The sequence below is a fragment of the Sturnira hondurensis genome, unplaced genomic scaffold (genome assembly GCF_014824575.4).
Source record: "Sturnira hondurensis isolate 20B ecotype Veracruz unplaced genomic scaffold, ASM1482457v3 Scaffold0008196, whole genome shotgun sequence".
Taxonomy (NCBI): Eukaryota; Metazoa; Chordata; class Mammalia; order Chiroptera; family Phyllostomidae; genus Sturnira; species Sturnira hondurensis.
In genome coordinates, this window is record NW_028080827.1 from 23,825,012 (window position 1) to 23,847,625 (window position 22,614).

The following is a 22,614-nucleotide window of genomic DNA, read 5'->3' on the forward strand; positions in this document are numbered from 1 at the left end:
GGCCTCCACCCGCGCCCCGCCCCCGCCCGCCTACGCAGGACCCCGCGTCGTCGGACGGCTGCGCCCGAGGGAGGGGGCGGAGCGCAGCGGAGGCGGGGACCTGGGCGGGGCGGGCTGCTCTAAGCGGAGACAGCCCAGGGACTCCACCCCGCAGCGGCGGGTGGGCCAAGTTCTGACCTCGCTCCCTACGGCCTTGTCTATGACGTCCGTGTGTTGATTTGGTAGAACTAACTCTACTTAGGAGTCTGGTAAGCGCTGTAAATGGTCACCAGTGTGGGCCTCGGATTCCCAGAGACCAAACGCTGGCCTCTTGCCTTCTTCGTCTGCCCCTTGCTGCCCTTTCCTTAATAGTCCATCCGCTAATTGGGACTTGGGCTGCTTACTAGCAGCTGAAGCTTCCTTACCGTTTTCCGAGTCACAAATCCAGCCCCCATGAGGCTGCATTCTGCTGCTTCGAGGCCGTTGTTTTATTTCTCCCTCAAATTTATTTTGTATGGACATGGGGTTATGACACTGGTTCTCACCTGCTGCGATTTCGCCTCCCAGAAGACAATTGGCAATGTTTGAGATAGAGCTGTTACTGACATTTCTCCAGAGGATAGAGGATATAGGTAGGTAGAGAGCAGGTATTCTGCTAAGCGTTTTACAGTGCACAGGACAGCGCCTCACAACACATAATTACCTGGCCTGAAATGTCAGTACTGCTGAGATCTAGAAACCCTGGGCTAGGAGAAGAAAAATTATTTTCCTCTGAGCTCCCCATTTCCACAGCGTTTTAACATAAGTAGCACCTGTACCCATTTTACTGATTAGTAAACAGGTCCAGAGATGTTAGGTAATTTACCAAAATTACATAACTAGTAACTCCCCTTTCTTGCCTTGTAGAATAAATTTGCAAAGTATTTTATTCTTAAACAATGGTGTTCAAAGAATTAACATCATTTATAGTCTGCCAAAATTGTGGGGGGGCGGGTTATTGATTCATGCATTTTCACAACTTAAAACATCAGTGAGGCTGATGACATTAACATTTCTGTATCCATCCTTGTTTTACCCATACGTACAAAAGAATATGAGACAAAAATAAACACTAATCTTAAGAAATATTTAACCTCTTATCAGACTCTGGGTCTGTTTTTAATGAGTTTCTACTGAGCACCAGAAGCCTATACATTTTATAATTGACTGAAGAGTGAAACAATTTTAAAATTTCACAGAACACAGGAATTCTAAGAAGTACCCCCAAAGATCTGCATTCCAAACATTCTGTGGAATGCAGGTGTGTGTGTGTGTGTATGTGTGTGTGTGTATATATGTATATACACATACATACACTTTGTGCCATAGAAACCCAATTCCTCTCAATAGTCAAATTCAGTCACTTCAGCCAGTAAAGTGGCCCCTTTCTTTGCCTGTTGATTTACTTGCATTGAGGAGCCCAACGTAGACTGGAGACAAATATCAACCTGTGTTTTAAAGGAATAGTTGGTACATTCTCTAATTTTTTAAATTTATTTTATGAATTTTTAAATTGAGATGTATTTGTTCCCATATTTTTTTAAGATTTTATTTATTTTTCTTTCGAGGGAAAGGGAAGGAGAGAACTATCAATGTATGGTTGCCTCTTGTGAGTCCCCTGCCGGGAACTGGCCTGCAACCCAGGCATGTGCCCTGACTGGGAATTGAACCGCGATTGTGTGGTTCATAGGCGTGCGCTCCATCCACTGAGCTACACCAGCCAGGGTTAAGATTTTATTTATCTTTAGAGGGGAAGGAAAGGAGAGAGGGAGAGAAGTATCAATGTATGGTTGCCTCTCATGCGTCCCCTCCTGGGAACTGGCCTGCAACCCAGGCATGTGCCCTGGCTGGGAATCAAACTGCGATCCCTTAGTTCATAGGCCGGGCTCAATCCACTGAACTATACCAGCCAGGGTTGTTCCCATCTTCTTTATCCATTCATCTGTTGATTGACACCTAGGTTGTTTTGCATGTCTTCACTATTGTGAATAATGCTGCAATGAACGTGAGGGTGCAGATATCTTTTCTAGATACTTATTTTGTTTTCCTTGAGATAACATGCCCACAGGTGGGATTGCTGGAACATAGAGCAGTTCTATTTTTAGTTTTTTGAGGAGCCTCCATATTATTTTTCAGAGTAGCTGCACCAGTTTACATTCCCACCAGCAGTGCATAAGGATTCCCTTTTCTCCATACCCTTAAGAGCATTTTTTGTGTGTGTCTTTAATAATAGCCATTCTAACAGGTGTGGTGAGGTGATACTCTCATTGTGGTTTTGTTTTGCATTTCCCTGATGAATGGTGATGTTGAGCACATTTTCATGTACCTATTGGCCATCTGTATGTCTTCTTTATAAAAATGTCAGTTTAGGTCCTCTGCCCATTTTTAAATCAGATTGGGGGTTTTTTGCTATTGAGTTATATGAGTTCTTTATATATTTTGGATATTGGGTATTTTTTGATTACTGATTCATTCTTACTGACACGGTCTTACTAATTCAATATGTTCAGATTTTCTGTTTCTTCATGGTTCAGTCTTAGTAGGTTGTTTCTAGGAATTTATCCATTTCTTCTAGGTTGTACAATTTGTTGGCATGTAATTTCATAGTAGTCACTTTGTATTTCTCTACTATCAGTTGTAATATTTCCTCTTTCATTTCTGATTTGGAGTCCTCTGTCTTTTCTTGGTGAGTCTTAACTAAAGGTTTGTCAGTTTTGTTTATCTCTCTAAAAAACCCACCCTGGCTGGTGTGGCCCAGTGGATTGAGTGCCAGCCTGCAAACCAAAGGGTTGCTGGTTCAATTTCCAGTCAGGGCAGATGCCTGGGTTGCAGGCCAGGTCCCCAGTTGGGGGTGTGTGAGAGGCAACCACACATTGACCTGTCTCTCCTTTTTCTTCCTCCCTTCCCTTCTCTCTAAAAATAAATAAATAAAATCATTAAAAAATAAATAAATAAAAACCACTTCTTAGTTTTATTGATCTTATCTATTGTCTTTTTGGTCTTTATTTCATTTATTTCCACTTTGATCTTTATTTTCTTCCCTCTACTAACTTTGGGTTTAGTCTCTTCTTCTATTCTAGTTTGTATTGTTTGAGATCTTTCTCAATGTTGGCATTTATCACTATGAACTTCCCTCTTAGAACTGCTTTTGCTACATCCTATAAGTTTTGGTATATTGTATTTTCATTTTCATCTGTCTTAAGGTAGTTTCTGACTTCTTTTTGATTTCTTCTTTGGCTCCATTGGCTTCAGCAGCATGTTGTTTAATCTCCATATGTTTGTGAATTTTTTAGTTTTCTTTTTGAAATGAATTTTTAGTTTCATACCATTGTAGTCTGAAAAAATACTTTCTTGATTTTGATCTTAAATTTACTAAGATTGATGTTCTGTCCCAATATACGATCCATCTCTGAGGATATTGCAGGTGCGCTTGTGAAGAAGGTGTATTCTGCTGCTGTAGGATGGAATTGTTATGTCAGTTGGCTCAATTTATTGTTTCAGCCCAGTGTTTCTTTATTGATTTTCTTACTGGATTGTCTATCCATTAATGAAAATGCAGTAGTAAATTCCCTCACCATTATTGTGTTACTGTCTGTCTCCCTTTTACATCAGTTAATATTTGCTTTATATGTTTAGGTGCTCCTGTGTTGTATGCATAAATATTTACAAATGTTATAGTCTCTTGTTGGATTGACCCCTTTGTTATTATACAGTGACCTTCTTTGTCTCTTATTACAGTTTCATCTTATAGTCTATTTTGTCTGATATATATATGTACACACATATATATACACATACATGCACACACACATGACCCCTTTGTTATTATACAGTGACCTTCTTTGTCTCTTATTACAGTTTCATCTTATAGTCTATTTTGTCTGATATATATATATATATATACACACATATACATACATACATGCACACACACACACACACACACCAGCTTTCTTTAGGTTTTCATTGGCATTGACTATCTTTTCCCTTCCCCTCGTTTTCAGTGTGTATGGGTATGGGTCCTTATATCTGAAGTGAGTCTCTTATAGGCAGCATATTAATGGGTCTTGTTTTATTATCTATTCAGCTACTCTGCGTCTTTTTGTTAGAGAATGTAGTCTGTTTACATTTAAAGTAATTATTAACAGGTATGTACTTTTGGATATTTTGTTCATTGTTATCCAGCTGGTTTGTGATCCTTTGTTCCTTTCTCCTCCTTTTGATCTCTTCCTTTGTGACTGGATGATTTTATGTACTGGTGTGCTCGCTTAGATTTCTTTCGTGTTTTTTTGTGTGTCTATGATAGGTTTTTGCTGTGTGGTTAACATGAGGCTTACCTAAAACATATTTAACAATCTATTTAAAGTTGCTAATAAGTTAAGTTCAGAAGCATTTTAAAACTACAGTTTTACTCTCCCCTCAAACATCTTCTGTTTTTGATGTCACAAATTATATATTTTTATCTGTGCATCCAATAAAATGTTATTGTAGTTATTTTTAGTACTTTTGTTTTTTAATCTTCATAACTAGATTTATATGTGATTTCTAAATTTAAGCTATATTTTTCTTTACCAGTGAGATTTATGTTTTATTTATTTTTCTATAGCTAGTTAGCACCCTTTCACTTCAGCTTAAAGAAGTCCCCTCACCATTTTTCATAAGGCCAGTCTAGTGATGCTCAATTTCTTCAGCTTTTGCTTGACTGGAAGTCTTTCGGTTCTGAAGGGCGCCCGTGCTGGGTAGAGTATTCTTAGTTGGCAGTTCTTTTCTTTCAGCATTTTGGATATATTACGCCACTTCCTCTGGCCTGCAAAGTTTCTGCTGGAAAATCTGCAGACGGGAGTTCTGCAGATATGGGAGTTGCCTTGTATATAGTAAGTGGCTTTTCTCCTGCTGGTTTTAAGATTCTCTCCTTGTCTTTAACATCTGACAGTTTAGTTATAATGTGTCTTGGTGTCAGTCTCTTTGGGTTCTTATCAAGAACTTTCTGAAATTCCTGGATCTGGATGTCTTTTCCCTTCCTAGGTGAGGAAATTTTTCAGCCATTATTTGTTTAAATAAATTTTTTGCCCTCCTGCCCCTTTTTTCTTCTTATGAGACCCCTATAACATGAATGTGGGTCCACTTGATAATGTCTCATAAGTCCCTTAAGCTATCCATCCATCCATCCTTCCTTTCCTTCTCTTCTCTTCTCTTTCTTTTCTTCCTTTGACTTCTCTGATGGGTGAATTTTACTGCCCTGTCTTCAGGTTTGTTGATCCTTTTTTCTGCTTTATTTAGTCTGATGCTGATCCCTTCTTTAGAATTTTTTAGTTCAGTTGTTGAATTCTTCAGCTTTGTGATTTCTGTTTGGTACTTTCTTATGTGTTCTGTCTCTGTTGAAATTCTCACTTGGTTCATGTGTTGTTCTGATCTCAGTGAACATTTTTATGACTAGTATTTTAAACTCGGGTAAATCACTTACTTCTGTCTTATTAGGTTGTTGGATTTTTTTTTGAGGTTTTTATCTGGTTATTTTATTAGGAACGTATTTCTTTGTTTCTTCATTTCCTGTGGTATCTGTTGGTATCTATGTGATAGAGAAAACAGTGGCCTCTCTTAGTCTTAAAGGAACAGTCTCATGCTGGAGACGAAACTTACTGTTCCACCCTCCCTAAGCGCTCCATTGTCTCTCAAACCTTTGTGATTATCCAAGCAGCCTTCTTTGTTCTCAGTGGCTTCCAGTAGCTGAGGGTGTACCAAGGCCTCTCAGTGTCCCAAAGAATTAGATTTCGGGCAGCACCTAGATACAGGCCGATTGGGAGCCAAATTCCTGAAGCAGCATCTTTTAAATTATGTCAACATACCTCTTTCAGGGGAAGACTTTGTGATGGGCATTTCTGCCTGCTCCTTCTGTACTGAGTCCTGGTTCAGGGGTGGGGGTTAGCTAATCGTTTCTTCTTTTGCTGCTGTCCACAAGCTCCTCTCCTGGAGACACTAGGGACCTAGAGCTGGGCATTGCACAAAGATGATGTCTGCCTCCTGACCCAGTCTCTGGAGAGGGTTGTGGATGTCCCTATAGGTGTGTTAAATTAAGTGCGTACCCCCCAGGCTGCAGCTGTTAAGGTAAACTCATAGCCCCTTTCACAGAAAGACTGGGTATTTTGGCTTGCTGCCTCTGTGCCATGACCTGGAGGAACAGATGGTTATAAACTGTTTCTCTCCCATTTGTTACAGACCCGTGGGATCTGCAAATATAACGTTTGTTGGTCACCAGAGCCAGGCAATCTAGGGGCATCCTCTGGGTGGCAGACGCAAAAACCGTCGTGCCGGTCCTGTGGGTGAACGCCATTTGCTCTTCAAGCTGAAGCTTGTAAGGTAAGCAAATAGCTTCTTTGGTGGAATGACTGGGAGCCTTTCATTCTGCTACCTCTGCATCGGGCTCTGCCTGGTTAGCCATTTAGGAACTGTCTTTCAGTTCACCGTAGCTTTGTGGGTCTTGTAGGTGCCAGACCTGTTGGCTTCCAAAGCTGGGTCTTTTGGGCACCCACATCTCAGGAGGGAGCCGTAAAAATTGTGGTGCGAGCTGTGAGGTCCATATGTACCTTTTGCTCCTCAGGGACATCCTGGGAATTGCGAGTCCCCTCCGGTGGTGTGTCAGTGTACCCAGCGTGAGGTTTATGGTGAGATTGTGTCTTAGCCTCTCCTGCCCATTTTAGTGTGGGTATTTTCTTGTTTGCTGCTCTGTAGGAGTCACTCAGCTAGTTCCTGAATTTCACTGAGAGGGAATTCTTCTTTATGTAGGTGAGTTCAGGAGTCTCTTACATTGACAACTTACATCGACATCTTACATCAGAAAAACATTTTATGGATTCTTGTAAGAAATGCTATATCACCAACATTTTTGAAGGCACAGATAATGAGACTGTGTGGAAAAACATGGGTATCAGTGATCGAGTCAAGAAATGATTCAGGAATGTTGGACTCAATGAGAAGTTTTAAGAGTACCTTAGCCAATTTATTTCTTTTACATTTATCTCTCAATGTTTGCACAAGAATTAGATGTAACAACCCAGCTCTAAATGAAGGGCTCTTTTACTAGGTATTAAGTAAAAGTTCCCAGTGATGAGGAAGCATGTGTTAGAGTTTTTCACTGGCCACATTGTATCTTTCTTAGTGGTATGTGAACTAATCAGTCTCTAACAACAATGTTTCATAAGATTTGTGGTGAGAGCTGTGAGGTCCAATGTTTCATAAGATGTGAATCCAGAACAGACCTTAAAATAATTGTTCTCTAAACATCTTCACAAATTATTTCCTTTGATCTTTATATGAATACTGCAACATAAGGTAGGCATCATTATTTCCATAAGGCAGGTAAAACTCAGGCAATTTTAAGTTTCTTATAGGTGAAGTTATATTTTGTTTTATAAACTTTTTAACGTAAGCTAATAAAACAGTTCAGTAGTTTGACTTGTATAACATTAAGCCACAAATTTAAAGTGTTTCTACTGTTGAATAGATCATGTTATATAATGACATCATTTTGAAAATGTTTCATATTATAAATGAAAGATGGGAGTTAAGCATAGGGAAACATGTGTGAAGTTAGGGAATACTCAGGTATGACAGAAATTCCTAGAAGGAAGCAAAAGATCAAACTTGGGAGAAATGTGTGGTATGAAAAAAAGTCTTAAATCTAGGCAAGGTGCTTTTCTGGTATTATTGTCATATTATAAATTTGGGGTCTTGTTGTTTAGTCCTTCAGCAGTGACTGGTTTTCTCCTGGATACTATGCCTTCGAATTATATAGCTGCCAACAGTGACTGCTTGATATTCAGGTTCTTGCTTCCCAAGCAAAAGAAACCAACTCTGGAAGCACTGTTAGTTTTCAGTCAGTGGGGAGCTGGAGAAGCACACTCAGGAAATGACAGGCCAAGAGTGTCTAGGTAGCCAGGAGCACAGCCACGGTCATGCTGTGGGAATAGCGTCATAGACTGCCACCCACCACCATACTCGTCATCACAGCACGATGCTCGAGTGACGTGCATGCTGCCCGGCTGCCCACAGGCTGGGACAGCCAGTACTTTGGCCTTTCAGCTGCACCCTGTTCAGAGTCATACATTGTTGAATTCCCCAAATGGGGATTCAGATTCTGGGCAGCCAGAAGAACTACAGATACACTTGGTTGTTACATATGATGCCACATGTATGTTGTTTAAATAGAACTGAACAGAGCATTTTAAATATACACTTAATAAAGCCATTTTTACCTGTAAGGAGTTGTTTTGTTATTATCGCTCTTCTTTTAAGAAGTGTTCCTCAGTACTGGAAACCCAGGAAGCATTCCCAGAACTACAACATTCATCCTGTTACAGTCAGGGCCATTTTATTAACACCAAAAGTTAGAACATACAGGAGCGTTTTCCCCAGGAAACAAATCCAGTTTTATCATCAAAGATAATGTGACTCACAGTATTCTATAAAACTAGTTATGTGTACAGATTGGCAGAGAGTGATTTTTAGACATTCCCTGTGATACCAATCCTCTTTGTAGTGTCTAAGTATCTAACATATAGTTTATCTGTTTATTGTGGTAATAGATTATTATTTAAAAATGTGTAACACTACAGAAATACAGAACAAAGAGTGATTGATTCACATAATCCTGCCCTCAGGGATAACTACTGTTAATAGCTTGGTTGATGTTACCCCAGACTACCTGGGTCCCGTTTCCAGCTTTTCCATTTAGCTGGCAGCCTTGAACAAGTTATTTGTCCTCATACTGCCTCAGTTTCCTCATCTCATTGTAACAGTCCTGGCCTCCAGGGTTTCGTGAGGATTTGATAAGTATATGTAAAGTGTTTAGCATGGTTTTTGGCATATAGTAAATGCTTAATCAATGCTAGTGCTTGTACATTTCTTAGGATAGGCTAGATTATGTTGCAGTAACAAATTTGACAAAATCTCAGTGACTTAACACAACGAAAGTTATTTCTTGCTACTGCTGCCTGCCTTGCGCAGATTGGCAGAGCAGTTTCTCCCTGTGGTCGCTCTGGGACCCACGGTTCTGAAGATCCCACCGTGCTGTGGCTGTGATCCTCAGTATACGGCCCCTTTACTGACCTCCTTTACTGACCTCTGCAGGGAAGGAGACTGCAAAATCACACACACGTGAGTTTTTGCTGCCCCCGCCCAAGTAGATGTACTCCACTTCCAGTTACAGTTTATTGGCCATAACTAGTAACCACAGCCCTGCCCAACTTGCAGGTAAGCTGGGAATGTACAGTGTGGAGTACAAAATATTCAGTGAGTGCTTCTACTTTGGTCGCAGTCTGCTTTTTTCTACCCAGCGTGGTGTGATACTATTCAAGCCGTGTTGCAGTTTTCCTGTTTCCTCAAATGTAATACATCATGGATGGCTCCCATATCAATACATATTCATTCACTGACTGTTTATTAAGTGCTTCTCTGCATCATGCTATGTAGTGAAATCTACCAATGAAGAAAGCATTTGATAGTCCTTCCCATCATATAATTTATTGGATTGCAAACAGATAATGAAATAATTTTCAAAAAAGTATAATGTGATAGAAGGTAAGAGATGCCATGGTGAGAAATAAGAAAGAGAAAAGATAAAAGGAGTTTTGGGGGTACAGTTTTAAGTAGAATGTGCATGGAAGGCCTGTGTGAGGTGGTTTGAGTTATATTCTGAGAAAGTGATGCTTGTGAATACCACTAGAGAAAGAACATTCCAAGGAAATAAAACTGTTAGTGTGGCTTGGCGATGTGTACTTGAAGATGCATTTTCCTGTTTTTGTATATGTTTAAAATGTCCCATGAAAAAATTTGAAAACAAAATGTAGCCTTGGTTGTACAACTTGTGTCAGGATTTTATTTCTGCATTTCAGGGTGGGGGAGAATCGGGATAGAAAATTTAAGACACAATCTCTATTTCCTAAAAAAAATAAAATAAAAACAATTTTACTAATTTACTTTCTCAGAAACAGTGTTTTAATATCCCCACTCACTCTGGCTCCCAGACAATACGGCCTTGATGACAGAGTGCTATTTGTTGTGAATAATTGTGTTGTGTGTGTTAATCTTAGCTTTCCAATTATTTGTTAAACTCTTAATTATGTCTAACTTTTAAAATACCCTCTCTATCATTCCTTTTAAAGTGATTAGATGTATAATAAGTTCTCTATAAAAATTAGATTGAGAAGTAAAACTTAGCAGTGACTTTACTGAATATAACCTCAGTTCTTATTGCATTTTACTGTGTTGAGAATGGGGGTGGGGAGTAAGCTGCACAAACTATTATATCCACAAGCAATTTAAAAGTTTTGAGCATTAGAGAGTTTGTTAAAAAATAGGGTTATTTTTTCCCCAAGTAATTGGCCAGATGTGAAGTACAATTTGAATAAAGACCCTTCTTGGTCCAGAGACACATGAAAAGATGCTCAGTATCGCTAGCTATCAGAGAGATACAAATTAAAACCTCAATGAGATACCACTTTAGACCAGTCAGAATGGCCATCACAAACAAAGCAACAAACAAGTGTTGGAGAGGTTGTGGAGAAAAGGGGACCCTAATCCATTGTTGGTGGGATTGCAGACTGGTACAACCACTATAAAAAACAGTATGGAATTTTCTCAGAAAACTAAAAATGGATCTGGCTTTTGAGCCAGCAACTCCACTGCTAGAATTATATCCTAAGAACTGTGAAACACCAATCCAAAAGAACCTATGCACCCCAATATTTATAGCAGCACAATTTACAATAGCCAAGTGTTGGAAGCAACCTAGGTGCCCATCAGTAAATGAATAGATCCAAAAACTATGGTACATTTACACAATGGAATTCTATGCAGCAGAAAGAAAGAAGGAGCTCCTACCCTTTGCAACAGCATGGATGGAACTGGAAAGCATTATGCTAAGGGAAATAAGCCAGGCAATGAAAGACAAATACCATATGATCTCACCTTTAACAGGAATCTAATCAACAAACAAACAAGCAAAATATAACCAAAGACACTCAAATAGAGAGCAGGCTGACAGTGACTAGAGAGGAGAGGGGAGGGAATTTCAAGGGAGGGAATTTCAAGATTTACAGGAACAAGTATAAAGGACACATGGACAAAAACAAGGGGTGGTAGAAATGGGAGGGAGGGAGGGAGAGCTGGGGGGGGTGCTGGGATGGGGGCAAAAGGCAGAAAACTGTACTTGAACAACAAAATGAAATGAGAATTTTTAAAAAGACCCTTCTTATTACATACTTATCATGATTTTTCCACTAACAAATTTGTTTCAGTGGTTTACTTTCTGTTACCATAGAACCTAGGCTACATTGCACAAACATTTTGAGTAAATTCTGTCAGTCTTTCCTTAATACAGCCAAGAGTCTTAAGTTAGGTAATTGTGATTGAAGAAAAAAAATTGAAGTCATCCTTGTCCGGCCCAAAGTATTTACTGGACTCTTTAAAAGTTATTTGGCTAGATTGTGAAGTCACACCCATACACCAGGGAGGAATGCCTCCAAAAGACCGTTGGCTTAGAACCACCCTGCATGTAGCGGAAGTGGTGACAGGCTGGTCAAGGCTAGGGGAGATTCTTGTCATAGAAAAATTTGTCAGTGTTAGTCACACATCTAGAGCAGAATGAGGGACAATGTGCGGTGGCGCTGCAGAGCTATGTTGCAAGACTGCTGCTGAAGAAAAAATTACAAATTGGTGGAGGCTTGCGCTTCTATGACAGAGAACTTGGAAGTCTGGTGCACCAAAAGTTTCGTTTCCATAATTTAGTTCACCTTCGTTCTGATCTATTTGATGTGAGGCACAAATCTCTCTTTTGAGAACAATGTCATCACTTTAGGAAGGAAGGATTACCGCATTAAGCCGACATTCAGTCGGCAACATTTCTAGGATGTGGCCTGATTCATTGTCAGTATCAGACTGTTGAATCATAGGCCTTACCAAGTCATAAAACCACTTTTAGAACAGTGGCCATACCTCGATGTCAAACACAGAAGACATACGGCACCTTGTAACTCAGAAGCCACCAAACGGTTTTGAGACCACAAACAGTAATTTTGTTCTCTGAACTTCAATTTCTTCATCTGAAAAATGGACACACAGATGATCTTTCATCTGCATTTACTGGTCTGTTTTGAGTATACCAAAATTCTGAGCCTCGTTCTTCCAGGCAGAAGCCTAACAAATGAAAAAATAAATAGTAAAAGAACCACACATGGTGCCTCAGAAAGAATGTTCTCCTTGTTGATGCTAAGCATCCTCCCCAGGGAGAATTTCTTTAGATTTCTTCCTGGGCATTTGAGCTTTGCTTAACGGTCCTCTATCATATGACAAATTCCCTATTCAGTAATTCATGTATTCATTCTATTAGGGAGTTGGTCATGCACCAAATATTAAGATCTTGGCATATGCCGAGCACTGTGGTAGGAACCAGAGAGACAAAGAGGAATGAGGTAAAGACAGTTTCAGCCGTAGTGGGACTCCTTATAAGTGAGCAGGGAGACCAGCAGTGCATGGAGCTTATGCAGAAGCAGGACAGGATGTTATGGGAGCTTTCAACGGGGGATCACTCAGCCCGTGTGGGTTTTGGAGATACCAAAGCTAAAACAAGGTGAAACCAAGAGGAGCTGACTAAGCAGAGAGTACTGGGGAAAGAGGTTGGGCAGAGCACAGCACGGAATCCATTTTGAAGTGCTGGAAGGAAAGCTAACATGGCCATAGTGTAGAGAGACAGGATCCAGGTCACAGAGGCCTCCTTAAGGGTTTGCTCTTTATTCTGAGAGTAATGGGAAGCCATTGAAGTTTTAGGTTTGTTGGGTTTTTGTTTTGTATGTTTATGCAGGAAAGTAACACGATCACTTGCGTTTCTAAAAGCTCATTCTAGGCGCCCCGTGCAACATGGAGGAAAGGGTAGCACACACGTAATGTATGTGGGGAAACCAGTTAGGAGGCAGTTGGAGGAAATGAATTTGGGGCTTGGCAGAGAAGAGGAGGAAATAGTGGACTGAATCAACAAATATTTGAGACAGAATCAAATGGCGGTTCCCTTTATGTTTGCCTTGACTTTCTGAATGGGAGCACCTTCTGATGTGAGGTGCAGGGAGGTGGGTGCTACTGCGGATTGTACAGGCCGATGTGAAGGAATAACAAAAGCAGCAAACTTCCAGCAAGGTTGATCACAGGGAAAGAGAGGGTGCACACATAAAACAGTAATAGGAATGAAAAGGGGGGTTTAGCCAGAAATGCTTTCAACATTGAAAAGACAATAAGATATTATAAACATGTTTATGCTAAAAGAACTTCAAAAGTAGATCAAATTTGATAGAAAGCTATCTCAAGAACAAATTAAATCTCTGAATTGTAGTTCTTTAGCCATGAAATAAGTTATCAGTAAATTAAAATCTTCCTGCAAAGCATACTTCAGATGCAGAGTTCTGTCAGCCAATGAACATACAATCCAATATTGTACAAGCTCTATCAGAGGATAGAAAAAGAGGATCAACTCCCCAGCTCTTTTTATAAAACTGGGATAATCATGATACGAATATATCACTATGTCGGTGTAACCAGACTAAGATAATAAAGAATCTGTCATGACCATAGTGATATCGGAACAGTGAAAATCCTGAATAAGCTCTGTTACAAATGGAATCAAACAGTGTGTAAAAGAGATTATACATCATTACCAGGATAGGTGTATCTCACAAACCCAGGATTAGATTAATATTAGAAAAAAAGTGATAAAATTCAACACACATGATTTTTTTAAAATGCTTCTTAGGCAAGCAATAAAAAAGGTCCTTTCTAACCAAAATAGAGCTTATCTAACCAAATCCAGAAGCTAACATTATTCTTAATTTGACATGTTGAAAGCATTCTCTTTAAGCTCAGGAAGAAGACAGGAGGTATAAAGGAGAGAAGACCTGAATGGAATTCAGGGCGAGAAAGGCACCCCTGAAACTCCACAATACTGTGGCTCAGTCTGAGTAAATGCCGAGCTGTATCATGCTTATCAATAAGATCCAATATTTTTTTAAAAAGTAGTTCTTTTCAAATTGACCTATAGAGTCAATGCAATTCTAATAAAAATCCAGTTGTGTGTAACTTGTCAACCTATAGCTATAATTTATATATAAGCACCAAAATTATACTCTTGTAGAAGAACAATATGCAGAGACTTGCCTTACAGATTATCCTTTTAAAAAGTTAAGGTAATTAAGGCAATGGGATGCTAGTTCAGGGACGGGGAAAAAAAGACCAGTGGAATAGAATAGAAAAGCCAACAGAACCCAACTGTGTGGAAACTGGTTCATAGCAGCCTTGCTTTGTGGATCCGTGGAAGGAAGAACTCAAAGTGTTAGTACCATTTGAAAGCGTGGTGTTACACCCCTACCTCCCACCATGCACTAAAGTGAATGCCAAACAGAGCAAGGATCTGAATGAGAAGAGCAAACAAGAAAACTTGTAGAAAACCATCTAGAAAAATATTCTATGGCTTTGGAGTCCACAATCATTTCTTTTTAAACATCTAAAAAGCATAAATTAAAAAGCAAAAGATGGAAGCCAAAACAATCTTGAAAAAGAAGACCCAAGTTAGAACACTCACACTTCCCAATATCGCACCTTACTACAAAACTGCAATAATTAGGACAGTGTGGTCCTGGTGTAAGGACAGACATATAGACCAACAGGGAATCCAGTAATAAACCCTTACTTTTATGGTCAGCTGATTTTCCCCAAGGAGGTCAAGACTACTCAATAGAGAAAAATAACCTTTTCAACAAATGGTGCTTGGTATATTCGTGTGTAATAGAATGCAATTGGACCTCTGCCTCAACCATATATAAAAAAATGGTTCATAGTCCTAAGTGTAAAATAAACCTGTAAGACTATTAGAAGAAAACATAGGAATAAATCTTAGTGAGCTTGGGTTAGGCAGTGATTTCTTAGATACAACACTAAAGGGACAAGTGATAAAGAAGATAAATTGGACTTTATCAAAATTAGAGACTTTTGTGCTGCATACTATACCATCAAGAGAATTAAAAGACAACCCACGGAATGGGAGGAAATACTGGTTTTGGTGGCAAAGAAAGCCCACTAGCAGAGCAAGAGGCACAAATGCCCGCAGTCCAGAAAGCAAGTCCTAGGTGTGCAAAGGCCTGAAGGCATGTGGGGAGGGCACCAGTAGTATCTGCCACAGGGTCCCAGGCTCCTCAGTAGGGTGAGACAGGCCTTAGTCGTAGCTTGGATTTCCCAGAAAGTGTACATTCCCTGAGGCAAAAGGCTCAGGTGCTGCTACTTTATTAGGGTGAGCACTTCTAAGAAACATGGGTGGGGAAAGGAGGTGGGTGAAGCAAAGGACAGAGAACCAGTATAACATTGCATTGTGGAGGTGCCCATTATTAAATGCCATTAATTACTTGATCTCTTGGGATAGTGTTTAAGAAGCCTGAAAAAACCTTTGGACTTTTGTACCCAAAGACCCAAAAAGCACCTGAAGACAATTTTTTCAAAAATGTTTGGGTTTTCCCCCACAGGTAGTTAGCTGATATCTGTAAATTAAGACTCTTAGACTTTATTCATACCTCAGGTTTCCTTTAGTTAACATCCAAGTCATAATTGGTGGTAATGGATAGCAGGGATAATTGAGCCACAGAATAATAGCTACCATTTAGTGAGCGCGAGGCAGTTTTATATAATGTCTCATCCTCACAAAGTAGCTTTTGTTATATCGATTTTATTAATGCTCAAAATGAGACTCCGCTAACTTAAGGAGCTTGGCGAGGGCCACAAAACTACTCCGCAGCAGACAGGATCTTGGAACCGGGTCTGTTTTTCTAAAAAAAATTCAGAAACAATGCTTTCTTTTAGAAGAAGGATTGAGATTCCTACATCTCTTCTTAGCCAATACTTTTTAAAATGTTATTTATTTTTTAATAGATCATACAGACACATGGTTTAAAAGTTAAAGAAACATTCAAGAGTATCCAGTGAAAACCCTCCATTGTTACCCTGCCCACCAGTCACCCGATTCCTCTTTTCAGGGGCAGTGTTACCAGTTTCTCGCGTATTTCTCCCGAAACAGTTATGCATAAGTATAAATATTATTTTTCACCTTTTTAACAGAAATTACATATATATACACACTATACTCACCTTAGGTTTTTTTTCACTGAATATCTCTTCACATCCATATGTCTTTGTGAAGCTTAGCCAACACATTGAAATGTTCTCATCATTAATATTTCATTATTAAAGAGTACAATGTAAGTTATACTAAAATTTATTCACTATTCCTCTTGTCCTATTTATCCACTACTAAAAGAATAAACAAGAAGCAAAATGTCAAAGAATCAGGACCAGAGAAGGAATAGGGAAACATGAGAAACGCAAGCTCAACAGTAACTCTCCATCCAAAGACCTTTCTTGTTCTCTCTCTTAGGTCACCTGGGCCTTAACTCATCTATAATTTTCAGGTGTGTTTCATAACATAACTGCTGTTACTCTTTCCTTCTTGTTTTTTGTTTATACGCATGAGAGAAAGGTGAGTACATATTGGTCCTGTTGCCAACTTAGACCATCTGGCCCCAATATTCCAAGATGAGATGATAACGTGAAAATGAGTGGGAAACACTAGATCTGGTCCTTCTCCAAATTTCATAATCCTGAGTCTCTGTCACATGATATAGCACTTGACTGCATTTAATCTAATACTTTTCACTGGTTGTTTCTTTTACGTGGAAAGTCACTTCCCTTAGGATAGAGACCCTGAGGTCTCTATCAGGGTCTCTATCATGGTGTGAGTGACGGGTTCCTGGGAGGAAGTACTGGAGGACAGAGGTAGATGCGGGGGGGGGGGGGGGGGGGGGGGGGGGNGGGGGGTGGGGGGGGGTGGGTCCTGGTGCTTCCTCCTACATTGACAAGAGGCTGGAGTAACATGCCGCTACCTTAGGGTGGTTGGCAGGCATGTGGGGAGAGGTGAGGCTGAAAGGAGATTAGAATCACAAGGAAGGTTTCTCAGACACTCACACTAGTCCACTCTCACATCAACATTCCATTTGGGGGAGGGGGCGGGCGACGTACAGGGTGGGCAAACGTAGGTTTGCAGATGTGAGTGCGCGAAACACGGAGTTTATTCTTGCTGAGTTAAAGCCATTGTAAACTATAGCCTCCCTGGCAAGTGTAAAACTACTTTTGTTCACCCTGTGTATTTTGACAAAGTGCCTTGGGTGACTCTTAAACTCCTCCATTCTCATACCCTAATTCATAAATATCACTAGTACAAAGACCAGAGCAAATATCAAATATTCACTCAAGCAGAAAATTATTAAACAACTAATTTCAAATCAAAGAAGGTAGGACTTCCTTCCCCCCACCCCCACTTTCTTTATGCCTCTGGGTATATTAGCCGCACACAGGAAGGGCAGACTGTCATATCCAAGCTGCCCATGACATGGTCTAGGAGGCTCAGATGGCCTCTTCTTGTGCATTTCAGGTGTTCTAATGTGTTTGGTTAGAGTTGTGTTTGGTTACAGTTGGTTAGAGTTGTTCTGTCTTCTTTTTCTCATCTTCCTGAAAAATTCTTTTCTCAGAGATCTTGGATCCATGATGTTCATGTCCATTAATACTAATATTTTCTAATCTTCTAATCCAGTGCTTCTTAACCTTGAATGAGCATCAGGATCACCTGAAGGGTTTGTTGAGCCATTGCTGGAGCCCACGCCCAGGTTTTCTGATTCAGCAGGTTTGAGGTGCAGCCCAAGACTCTTCATTTCTAACAAATTCCCCTCGGATGCTGCTTCTGCGGCTGCTGGTGGTGGTCTGGGGAACCACACGTTGAGAACCACTGTTCTGATTATTATTATTAATTTCGTGCTTCCCACTATAGGGTAGGAGAGAGTCCTAGGAATTAGGAAAGGTGATTGGGAATGGCAGTGCCAATAAACGTTAATAGAGGCAGACTGTAACAGGAGAAGAAACACTCTTGTAGTGCCGTCAGGTCCGGAAGTTTGACTAGCATTTGCATGAGTCCTACTGAGAGCTTTTGACCTGAAATTCATCTTCCCTATGTGAGAATTCTCATTTTAAAAAGGGGGCAAGAGGTGAGAGGAGAAGGTTACAACTTTGCCCAGTCCAACGTGAAAGGTATTTTGGATCCACCCACTTCTTGCCTCTGAATTGCCGTGACACTGTCCTGAATCGCTGCCGTCTCTCACCTGAATCCTGTACAGTCTCCCAGCAGCTTGCTACTCAGAGTGTGGTCCATAGTCCACCAGCATCAGTGGCACCTGGGAACTTACTAGAAAAGCAGCATCTGAGCCTCCACACCAGGAACGACCAGTGCATGTTAACAAGATCTCCAGGTTACTTATTTGCACGTGAATGTTGAAAAGCAGTGTACCTAACTGCCCCTTTACGTTTCGTTTCTGTCTCCTTCCCACCCATTCTCTGCAACTGCAAGCGTGATCCTCTTCAGTTAGATCTTGTCATTCCCCTGCAAAACAAAAAAAAATGAAACAAACAAAAAAACCCCCTACTCCCTTGGTATCTCCTGGTTCTGAAAGTCGAACTCCTTGTCTTGGCCCCTTAGGCCTGATGTGAGCTGGACCCATCCTCTGCAGTACATCCTCCCCTTGCATCGTGCTCCTCTCTCACTCCGCTCCAGCCAAACCTTGCTTTTCAGCCTCTCTCACAGGCCAGGATCTTTCTTGCCTTTAAACATGTTGTTCCTTCTGCCAGGAACATTCACCAACATTCATTGCATTTCTAGCTCCTTCTCATCTTTCAGCCCTCTGCCTAAATGTCTCCTCCTCAGAGAAACCTGTATACTTTGGCCATCCTATCTAAATTAGTGTCCCTCTTCCCACTTTTAATAATTTCTTTTAAGGTATTTACTGTAATTTATAATGATTTAATATGTCCGTTTACTTCTTGGCTCAAGGACCACCCTGACAAAGGAACTAAGCCTCTCTTGGTCACACTGTCTGGCGCCCAGTGTGCCCTCAGTAAATATCTACTTAAGGAATCATCTCTAGGTTCTTTACTGAGCAAGGGAAATTTGGAACAGAGGTGGAAAATAGCCCTGGATTTTAAAGACCTCAAAGGACATAGGGCCTCTAAATTTGGGGGGAAAGAAAGGAAGTAGGATTTCAAGAAAAAAAATTTAACAAGAAAAAAAAAGGTGGAGGGATGAAAAAGGGATTTTGTTGGTTGAAGCATTATCCACGTGGGGCTACCCCAAAGGCATAGGCAGACCCAGTTGTCACATGTAGTGGGTGGGGAAAGGTTAGTGCCACATCTGACCTGTGCTTTGCCCAACAGTGGCTTCCAGCCTCTCGTTAGCTGAATGGCTTGGATTCTAACGTTGGCTCCAGGGGTTAGAGTGGAGAGAAATGTGTTTCCACTTCAGCAGCGGTCACCAAAGATGCCCTCGGTGCAAATAACAGAGATACCCAGGGCCCCACCTGTGTAGAACTCACACGCAGATGGTTAAACTTACATTTATAGCTGATGCTTTTCTCTCTCTCCAGGGAGCTCTCCCATCTTTCCCTATTGTTGTTGTTGTTAGGGTTAGTTTAGATTAGAATGCTGGTATTGGATTACTTTCCTAAACATCTCTGCTTCATTCTGTGCCTCAGCTCAAAGTTCTGAAATAGGAAGCATTAATCTATAAGGTGTTGATTTTGTTTAGGTCAACTTCTTAAACACCCGAAAGGTGGTTGGGAGTCATATACAAAACTAGCGTAGCGATGATGAGGTTAGTGGTGTGGGTTTTCTTCTGCTTTGGTCACTTAGGATTTCATGGAGAAAAACCAACATGGCTCTGAAGATCTTAGCTGGCCGTTCAGAGCTGTGTTTCTCAGCCTTCAGAAATGATCAGGCCTCCTGTAGACACCTCTTACAGATCTTTAAGAATCTGTCAACAGAGAGATGTTGACTTAATGAGCTAAAAGGTCTTTGTGCCTAAACATAGCTTTTTTTCCTGGCCAGTGTGGCTCAGTTTGTTGGAGCCTCATCACACAACCAAAAGGTTATGGTTTGATTCTCGGTTTGGGTGTGTATGAGCCCAGGCTGGGTGTGGATGGGAGGCAACCAGTTGGTGTTTCTGTCATATCGATGTTTCTCTCCCTTCCTCTCTTTCTAAAAGCAATGAAAAAATGTTCTTCAGCGAAGATAAAAAAATAAAATGCCTTTTAGTCATGAGTTATGATGAGAAATGAGTCATTTTAAAACCACTGTTTTAAAAACTAATGGGGATTTGAGGACCCCAGTTTAAAAAATCTCGAGCCACACACCAGTTGAAAGTGTAGAGCTGGCACACTTTCTCATCACCACTGGTGCAAAAGCAGTGCCTTAAACTTGTCTGTCGCCCTTGACTGTACTAAATAATCATTAGAACAATGTGGAGAATTCGCTAAGACGGGTGAGAACAAGGAGACACTTAACTGTGACTGAAGATGACAGAAATCTCCCTGGAGGATGTGACATTTGAACGGAGTTTGGAGTCTCTACAGAGCTTTAAAAAGCAGACGGGAGAAGGAAAAAATCCACTCCAGGAAGAAAAAACATTAAGTGTGACAAGGGCAGTGCAAAGAAGATCGTGACACAGTCCCTGCGAATTGTGTGGGGGATTTGAGTAAAAGACACACATGGCCGGGTAATGATGCTGTGAAGGTGGTCAGAAGTCAGATCACAGGGGGTCCTATTATTTCATACACAGGGACTTGAACTTGATGCTGTAAGGGATGGGGAGTCACTGGAGGAGTTTAAGCAGGAGAGGGCCACGATCAGACTTGCACTCTTAGCAAGTGTCCACGGCCACCAATGTGGGGAGTGAATGAATTGGAGGGAGTCAAAACAAGAAACTTGAAGACAAGAAGTTATTATTATAGTCCTACATGAAGATGAGGTGTGTCTAAACTAAATAATTCAAATAGAAGTGAAAAAGAGGGGGAATTTTTGCAACATTTCAATGGAATAAAATTGATAGGACTTAGTGCAAATTGGATATAAATATGAAGGAGAGGGAAAAGTCGAAGGTGAATCCCAAGAGTCTGTCTTACATCACTGAGTAGTTTCAGTGCCATAAACAGTGTAGGAAAAGAGCCCTGGCCGGGTATCTCAGTTAGTTGGAGCGTCATCCCAATGCACGTGGGTTGCAGGTTCAATCCCCAGGAGGGGCACGCACAGAAACAACCAATGAATTCATGAATAGGTGGAGCAACTGACTGGTGTTTCTCTCTCATTCCCTCTAAAAAAATTATTAAAAAATAAAATAAATGCCTATTAAAAACAATATGAGGAAACCATGAGGAACAGATTTGGGGAAAAGATAACAGATTAGTGTTGAGCATGTCATCTTGTTTGCTGGGAGATGCCCATAGATGGAAATGTGGAACCAAGGTTTTAGATAAGAGGTCAGGGTCACAGAAAAAAGATTTGGAAAATTCTTGGCCGTCCCTACCAGTGTAAGGTCCATGCTCTTAATTAACCCTCATCACTGGGTGTATTACTGAGATAGTTCAAGATCAGGTCATGGGTAAAGGTGAAGTTGTCCAGTGAAAATTATAGAAGGAGATAAGAAGGGAGCCAAAAATGAGGCCACAGGAAATACTGACGTTTAAAAGATGGATGAAAGAAAAGAACTTGCTAAGGAGACTGAAGTCTAGAGGAAGAACAGTTGCCTCTGGGGTGGATGAGGGTGGCACTGAAAAAAGAAATATAAAGGAGTGAGTTGGGATGTTTCAAGGGTCAGAAATTCATAGGAATTGATGGCCCCTTGGGGTTTAGGTGGCCCCTCCAAGGGCGAGTCAGCTGCATCTTGTCTCAGGAGTGTAGACCTGGTGTTGCCAGGTCTTTCAGTTTTTCAAAAGATGCTGGGAATTTAGATTCATATGTCAAATCTTCTCTTAACACAAGTGACTCAAATTAAAAAACAAACAAAAACCGTGTATGACCATGGCTGGCAGGACAGTTGAGGTAAGAAAACCAGAGTATGGCACCACCATTGAATATACATTATTAGTCTATGGCCATACCACCCTGAACGCACCCGATCTCGTCTGAATATACATTATTAGAGAATAATAAATGTCTATACAAAACTCCTCAGATAAACCAAAAATGAAGGGACTATATTTGATATGGTACCCTCTGGATTACCTACCGAATTACACTGTTGCTAGGTGTCTGAGACTGTAGAAAAAAATAAATGGCTATAAGATCTTAGACTTTAAGTGTATAAAAATGTGTAAAAATAACTTTTCCAAGATGGAAGTTTCTGATCAATTCTGTTCAGACTTTCACTTATTTTTATTTGGCTTGTCTGACTACTACCTCTGGTCATTATAGCTTTTGTTTATTATTACTTTCCCTTTAAAAAGCCAGGTAGTAAATATTTTAGCCCTTAAACTTTATTTACAAGAAGAGGTGGTGGGGCCAGCAGGCCTCAGTTGGCTGGCTCTGCAGGGGATGCTTCTGACACCAGCAAACACACAGCTGTGCCAGCCTGTCCGCAGGCGGAAGCGAAGCCCTGATTTGTCTGGTGTGTGGGTTTCTGTAGAGCAAACACTTCCAATG

The 22,614-nt window shown here is 40.6% G+C and overlaps 1 long non-coding RNA gene across 3 annotated transcripts; it reads left to right on the forward strand.

The window, feature by feature from the left end:
• Positions 1-142: 142 nt before the first annotated feature.
• LOC118992406 (uncharacterized) lies at positions 143-21,083 on the forward strand. 3 transcript variants are annotated; one of them, XR_005067628.1, is made up of 5 exons: positions 143-248; positions 550-611; positions 6,235-6,375; positions 16,478-16,579; positions 19,831-21,083. It is a non-coding gene; the product is annotated as an uncharacterized LOC118992406 (long non-coding RNA). The 3 variants fall into 3 exon arrangements; XR_005067626.1 differs by having other exon boundaries at positions 143-611; XR_005067627.1 differs by lacking the exon at positions 550-611.
• The last annotated feature ends 1,531 nt before the right edge of the window (positions 21,084-22,614 follow it).